At 43.9% G+C, this 7,495-nt stretch overlaps 1 pseudogene; it reads left to right on the plus strand.

Moving 5' to 3' along the window:
* LOC105985884 overlaps positions 1-4,473 on the plus strand; it is a 77,753-nt pseudogene extending 73,280 nt beyond the window's left edge.
* The last annotated feature ends 3,022 nt before the right edge of the window (positions 4,474-7,495 follow it).

A 7,495-nucleotide genomic window follows, 5' to 3' on the forward strand; every position in this document is an offset into this window, starting at 1 on the left:
CAATACCAAATTTCAAACTCTACTATAAAGCCATAGTAATCAAAACAGCTTGGTATTGGCATAAGAACAGACCTCAGGACCAATGGAATAGAACTCTCAACCTTTCTGACCCACCCTTCATGGAGACTGTCAATATCTTTACACAGTTATTGCTCTGCTTTTGCCCAAAACAATCCTTTCATTCCTAAACAGGTATTCTTTGTCCTGCTCTATCTTAGCCATTGTCAGTACCATTTTCTCAATTACTCAGGCTAGAAAACTCAGTATTTCTGGAGTCTCCCATCAATGCCTCTTTCCATATCTAACAAATTATTAAGTATTACAGATTTTGCCTTTGCAATGTTCTTGGAAGCAACTGTCCTCTGTTTTCTGCTTGCTATTTTGTTCAAGTTCAAGTCTTCATTCTAACACCATAATTTACCATCTCTTCCATCACCACTGTTAAGGCTCAGCAGACCCTGTAGGGTCTTTCAGTCTTTCCCCAATCTCCATCTGTCCCTTATAAATACTACTAGAGCTCTCATTTCATCCTTCCCATGAATCTGGCCTGAAGCCTATCCATGGATGGCCTACCTATCTCATACCATCCTCCCTAACTCCATGATCCAGGTGTTCCTTCCCACACAACCGTGAATCTTCCTGATTCTCTTTTGAAATATTCTTTCCTCAAAAAGGAAGAAGGAAGGGAGGGAGGAAGGAAGAGGTGGAGGAAAGGAGGAAAGAGGAAACTTGTGTGACTCAAGTGACAGAGCACAGGTCCAAGTAAAAAAGCCAATTGACAATGGGAGTTCCTGAGTTTAATCCCCAGTACTAGAACAAACAAACATACATACATGTTCTCTCCCTTCTCTTCACATTAACATTTATTCATTATTTTTCAAGGCACACTTTCACCAGAATATTGTTTAGCTACGCTGGACAATTCTGGACCAGAAATGAACAGTAAGGTAAGAATAACACATCTGAGCTTGAATTCAAACTCTCCATTTAGAAGTTGTAATATAAAAGTTAGCTCTAAAATGAGCTTCCAATGCAATGATAGGTGATTATCAGACATAACGAAAATTGTCCTGAGCCGGAAGTCAGAAAGATGTGTTGGAATCTCATTTCTGCCTATTGCTAACTACATGAAAATAGTCAAATTTTCTGAGTTGTAACTCATTTTTCATAGAGACTAAGGGCTCAAATCTAAGTTCAGGTTCTGCGTATTAGCTCCTTGAGCCCAGTCCACTCATCCATTAGGCCAAATAAAAATAATATTCCTAACTCTCTAGAGTGCTTGAGAAGTAACCCTGTATGAATTACCAAACATGATCTTCATCTATGAGTAGGCTAACAAGAGGTCCAGAGGTAGAGACAGGGCCTTCCTAATTATAAAAATACTATTTCAGGTGGCTTCACACAAATAGGCACACACACACACACACACACACACACACACACACACACGAACACCCATTCGCATACTGGAACAATGCTCTAAATAATGTCATAATCACTTTTACTCAAGTCTCTGTGCACTGGTGGGGGAATCCAGAGGACTAGTTCTGTACATATTTCTAAAAGCTTAAAGTGAGCCAGGAACTCCCACAACAGCAACATTGTTGTCCAAGTAAATGCTGGAAGGAAGCCTCAAATCAAGGCTTCTCTGATGTCAAACCTCATTTTCTCTACCTCATTTTATTCAGCCATGCTGAATAAAAGACAAAGCTTCTGTGAAGCTTGTAGTCTAATCTCAGTCCTTGGAGAATAAATGAATTAATGGACTGAAGCACTCAGAAGGAATAATTATCCAATACTCTAAATGAACATAAATGGAAACCAAGGAGCTCCCAAATCTCATTTCTCTACCTCATTTTATTCAGCCCATGCTGAATAAAAGACAAACTTCTTGGAAGCTTCTACTCTAATCTCAGTCTTTGGAGAATAAATGAAATAATGGGCTGAAGCACTCAGAAGGAATAATTTCCAATATGCTAAATGGACAAAAATGAAAACCAAGGAGCTCCCAAACCTTTTCTGATAAATGGCTTCCTATAGGATAATGAGCCATTTCATCCACTGACCTTTTTATCTCTTTCTGAAAACAGAGGAAAGAAAAATGACCTGACAAAAAAATCTCCCCCAAGCCCACTGATGTTTTGGGCATCTGTGCTGTTGACAAAGTCAACAAATGAATATTGAAGGGCCCTTATAACTGGTAACTGAGGTTTGGATTAAGTCACTCAAAGCAAGCCAACTGAAGCCAGGGGAATTGCTGTGAGCTTCTAAATCCCATCAAACCCTGTGAAAGGCTGCCTTTCAGTGGGAAAATCTGATGGATAAAGGTCCTGCCACAGAACTGTATGATCTGAAGAGAGAATCCAGAGTCTCCTACCTTTGGGAGTGATCATGGTTTCTCCTGGTCTGATAGAGCTGAAATGTTGACCGGCATTGACTTCCAGAATTTAAGAAGCTAATTAAGCTCCTCATTGCAGTTACATTTTTACAGGTTTAAGTAGAAGAAACTGGGGCATCAACTGCCTGGCAGGGCAGCACACAGTATAATGCAAGTACTGGAATCATTTTTGAAGATTTGTCTGGCATAATCTTCCTCAATGTCAGGAAAGTATACAAAGGTCCATAAATGTAGGTTCAAATAGCCAGCTCATGGTTAGATGGGGCTGTCTTTTGGCAGTAGTCCAATACTCTCTTGTTCCATTACATTTTCTTTTTTTGGGGGGGGGTCCGGTCCTGAACTCTGGGCCTGGGCGCTGTCCCTCAGCTCTTCAGCTCAAGGCTAGCACTCTACCACTTGAGCCACAGCGCTACTTCCGGCTTTTTTCTTTTTGCTTATGTGGTGCTGAGGAATCAAACCCAGGGCCTCAGGCATGCAAGGCAAGCACTCTACTACTGAGCCACCTTCCCAGCCCTCCATTACATTTTCTACAGAAAAGCACAACCAATATGAAAATAAAGAAGCTCTTACCTGAGTCCAAAAGCAGCCATGCAAATATGATTTTATGTAACAATACAATTCTCGTCCCCATTTATTAGCCTATTCTTTCCTAGATTAAGCAATGAGAGTGGCAGATAATCACTCTTGAGAAGAATTGCCATCTTTTGTATACCGTCCTCTCAGCTCCTACTTCTCTTGCATCAAGCACTTATACCATACCTAGTTCAGATGTAAGTATGAACACAAGGAGCTAGCTGGTCATAATGAGCCAGTGCTGACCAGACAAATGTAAAGTGGAAGATAGTGATCTTCATATTTTATACTTTATTCTCCTAAATCTACAAAAGTAGATAAAACTTTCTAATTGATCTATACCTGTACTTATTTGTGGGAAAAAACTGTAAAAATATGTATACCACAAAAATTATTTCATACATTTCCTATAATTATATATATTATGCCTTTAAATTGCATGTAATATTTTCAATTATTTTTTCAAAAGAAAGAAGTGCCAAGCAAGTAAAGTGCTCTACCACTTAGCTACACTTGCCAACCTGCATTTACATTTGTAGGCATTATTTCATACATTTAGTTATATTGTTTCTACATCTTTTGGTAATTTATTCTTCAATACAATATATTATATTTGGGGTGGGCTGGGGGGGTAGGGGAGTGTGGGAGATGGGAAGGGATGGGAAGGGGAAACAAAGGAGGCAACAATGCTTGATAAGTAATATACCATTACCTTGCCCATGTAATTGTAACCCCTCTCTATGGTATTTTCACACACAAAAAAAACCAATATATTATATTTTTCAAGCTTTTAAAAATATTTTCAAGAGGGGCCAAGATGGTGATGGAACAGCAGTAGGAAAACACCACAGCTCTCTCCAACAAAATACAGAGTTCAGAATTCAATGCTCCATTTCTTCAAAAGACCAACAACAACAAAAAGGCAATTACTCAGAGAGATACAGGAAGTGAAAAAAAGAAAAAGGAAAAACTCCAGAACCTACACAAAGCAGGAAAACCCTTCCCTCACCCCTTGCTGTTGGCAGGGCTCCGTACCAAGCCGCTCAAGCGGCCTGGCTCAGGACCCATCAGGGACACAGAGCCACAATACCAAGGATTCCAGAAGACTCCCAAGAGCCGGTACCAACCCAGAAAACTCGGAACACAAAACCCACACAAAGACCCCCCACGGCGCAGCGCCTCTGCCTTGTAGGTGTAAACAGCCCAGCCCGGAGCAGCAGCTGACAGTAGTGACAGCAGCGGCAGTGATGATGAACCCCAGATGCACAGCACACTGCTTCTCCACACCAGCCTGCAGGAACAACCCAGCCCAGCCTGGAGCGGCGGTGGTGGCTAACGACTCCAAGCCTTCATCGGCCAGTGGGAAAAACCCAGCTCAATCTCTGCACCAGCCCAAGGGAACTGCCCAGCCCAGGCCAGGTGGTGGCAACAGCAGTGGTGCCAGCAAACACCCCCAGGCTCGCAGCAGCGCAGGTCTGCGCCTTTCTGCCCCGGCCTTATAAGCAGCGAGCCCAACCCAGGACGACCCCAGACTCTGTGGGGCATAGCACCTCCCTGCACTGGCCTGCATAAGCTGCCTAGCCTAGCCTGACAGCAGCAGCCACAGCGGGTGCCAGTAGCAGCAGGGAATGACCCTAGACTTCTTAGCCCTGCCCTTCTCGCCGCCCACCCCACCCACCAAAGCAATCCAAACCCAACCCAGATCCAGGCTGCAGTGACTGCAGCGGGGTAGCAAATGACCCCAGACTTGCAGACCCCAGACCTTTCTGCACCGGCCCTCGTAAGCAATGGGGCCCACCCGGGCAACCCCATACTTGCTGCGGGGCACAGTGCCTCCCTGCTTCGGCCTGCATAAGCAGCCCAACCCAGCCTGGAGTGGTGGCAACAGCAGTGGCAAATGACCCTAGGCCCTTGGCGCCTCTCCTGCCCCCCCCCCCAGCCTGTGAAAGCAACCCAACCTAGTTCAGGGCAGACTGTGATGGTGGCAGCAAACTACCCCAGACTCACAGTGCCCTGAGGTATCTCTCTACACAGGCCTGTGTAAGCAACCCAGGCCCGTACAGCAACAGCTGCCAAGGTAACAGCAACAGTAGTGAAGGACCCCAGACTCACAGCGCAACCCTGTGCCTCCCTGCACTGGCCCATGGAAGCAGTCCAGCTCAGAGCCCGGCAGCAGTGGTGAGGAACCCCAGACCTGTGACACCAAACAGGACAATATAAACAGTAGTAAAGGCTGTGAAACAGACCCAGCCTGCACCACCACCCAGCATAGCCCACAATCATCACTACAAACATTGAACATGGTGTTGATCAGCAACCTACAACATACAAAACCAGCCATCTGCCAGCACCGCTGGACAACTCCCAACCAGTACCAGGGTAAGTGAGTATCCCACAGGGGACACCCCCCCACCTAAGCCTCCCCCGCCACAGGAGACCAGCACTGGTGGCAACCCCAGAGAACTTGACTTGGCCCCCATCACTATCGGGACTACAGGTCCTAAGGAAGCTGGGAGCTGTGCAAGTGCACCAGTGTGCAAGTGGACCCAGCCGGCCAGGCTTGATCAAGAGTACAGCTGAGAGGTAACACAAGCAGTCTAGGCGGCTGTTCCTTGACTAAAGGCAGGAACTGCTTAGAATATCTAGTAGGCAGTTGAAGGATCCCTACCTGTGTCCCAGGCAGGAACCCTAACTATCTTAACTACCTGCCCTGACTGGTCAGGATCTGAGTGCACACCCCAACAGAAGGAGGAGTGTGTCTGCCCACCACAAACTAACAGGAGTAAGACCTATGTGAGTCAGACCAGCAGCTGGAAAGCAGTCCTCCCACAACAGGACCTCAGACCAGGTAAAATGCTCTCAACTATCCCAGTGCTGAGAGCCAGTTAGATCAATTGATCCAGGCACAAATCCAGAACCAAGCAAAGGTAGCCACCTAGTGACCAGAACAATCAGGGTCTGGAATTGGTCTCCAATAATCCCTGAATCCACATGCAAAACTCACATTGGAAAGTTAGAAAATTCATCAATAGCCAAGTTAGTAAACCAGACTCAAAGGCCAGCAACCACACAGGAGAGAACACCAGTGGAAGCAAAAAAGAAATGGAAGAAAAATGCTACATCCAAGAGATGATAGAGGGAATGACTCAACAATTAAAATGGGAAATAGATCAGGAATGATCTATCAAAAAAGATCCAGACATTCAAACTAGAAATACACTCAAAAATAGATGCAGTACACACCTCACTAAAAGATGAGATTAGTACTCTAAGGAATGACATGGAAATTATAAATGGCTCAATCTCCTCTATGCAAAATTCAGTTTCCTCCATGCAAACAACAATGGAAGCCACAGTTAGTAGAATAAATGGAAAATAGAATAACAGATACTGAAGACAAAAATGCAGGCACTGGAGAAAAAAAGATACAGATATGGAATAAACACTCAATACATGCTAAAAGGAAGCCCAAGAACAACCAGACAGTGCCAAGAAATTTAATCTTCATATAATTGGGGTGGATGAAGGGGAGGAATACCAAAATAAAGGAATGCAACACTTATTCAATAAGATCATCACTGGAAATTTCCCCAGTCTTAAAAGAGAAAAATCTTACCTACATAACAGAGGCCTACAGAACACCTAACAAGCAAGATCCCAGGAGGAACACTGCTGGGCACATTGTAGTGAAAATGCTAGATTTTAGCAATAAAGAAGCAATCTTGCATGCAGCAAAAGCAAAGAAGGAGCTATACTACAACGGGAAAAAAATTAGAATTACTGCAGATCTCTCCACACAAACAATGAATGCAAGAAAAGCCTGGGTAAGTACCATCTGAGCTTTGAGAACCAACAACTGCCAGCCCAGACTGGTATATCCAGCAAAGCTAGCATCCACATTTGAGGGAGAAACTAAAATTTTTAAATTTTTAATAGTAAAGAAAAACTAAATGAATTCACAGCCAATAAGCCAGCATTACAAAGAATATAAAGAGCAGGATTACAATCCGAAGAAAGAATTCAATAACAGGGATCCAAACTAGATAGAAATCATTAGAAGACCAACTTAGTAAACACAGGAGGAAAGGAAAGAAGGAAAACTTAGCAAAATAGAAAATGGCAGGAAATACAATACGCCTCTCTATAGTAACCATAAATAGAAAATCAAAAGAAAAAGAACTTAACATTGAATCAGAAAACAAGATCCATCATTTCTGTCTTCAAGAGACCCACCTCACAGCCAAAGATAAAAGCAAACTCCTCAAAAGACTCCACATAGAACTCTTCTATGACCCAGCAATCCCACTTTTGGGCATTTACACAAATGATCACAAAGAAGGCCACACTAAAGCTACCAGCATGACTATGTTTATTGCACAATTATTATTACTTTTTTTTTGGTCCAGTCATGGGGCCTGAACTCTGGGCCTGGGCGCTGTCCCTCAGCTCTTCAGCTCAAGGCTAGCGCTCTACCACTTGAGCCACGGCGCCACTTCCGGCTTTTTTCTTTTTGTCTATGTGGTA

This window comes from Dipodomys ordii, unplaced genomic scaffold, assembly GCF_000151885.1.
Source record: "Dipodomys ordii isolate 6190 unplaced genomic scaffold, Dord_2.0 Scaffold32, whole genome shotgun sequence".
In the NCBI taxonomy this organism is placed as follows: Eukaryota; Metazoa; Chordata; class Mammalia; order Rodentia; family Heteromyidae; genus Dipodomys; species Dipodomys ordii.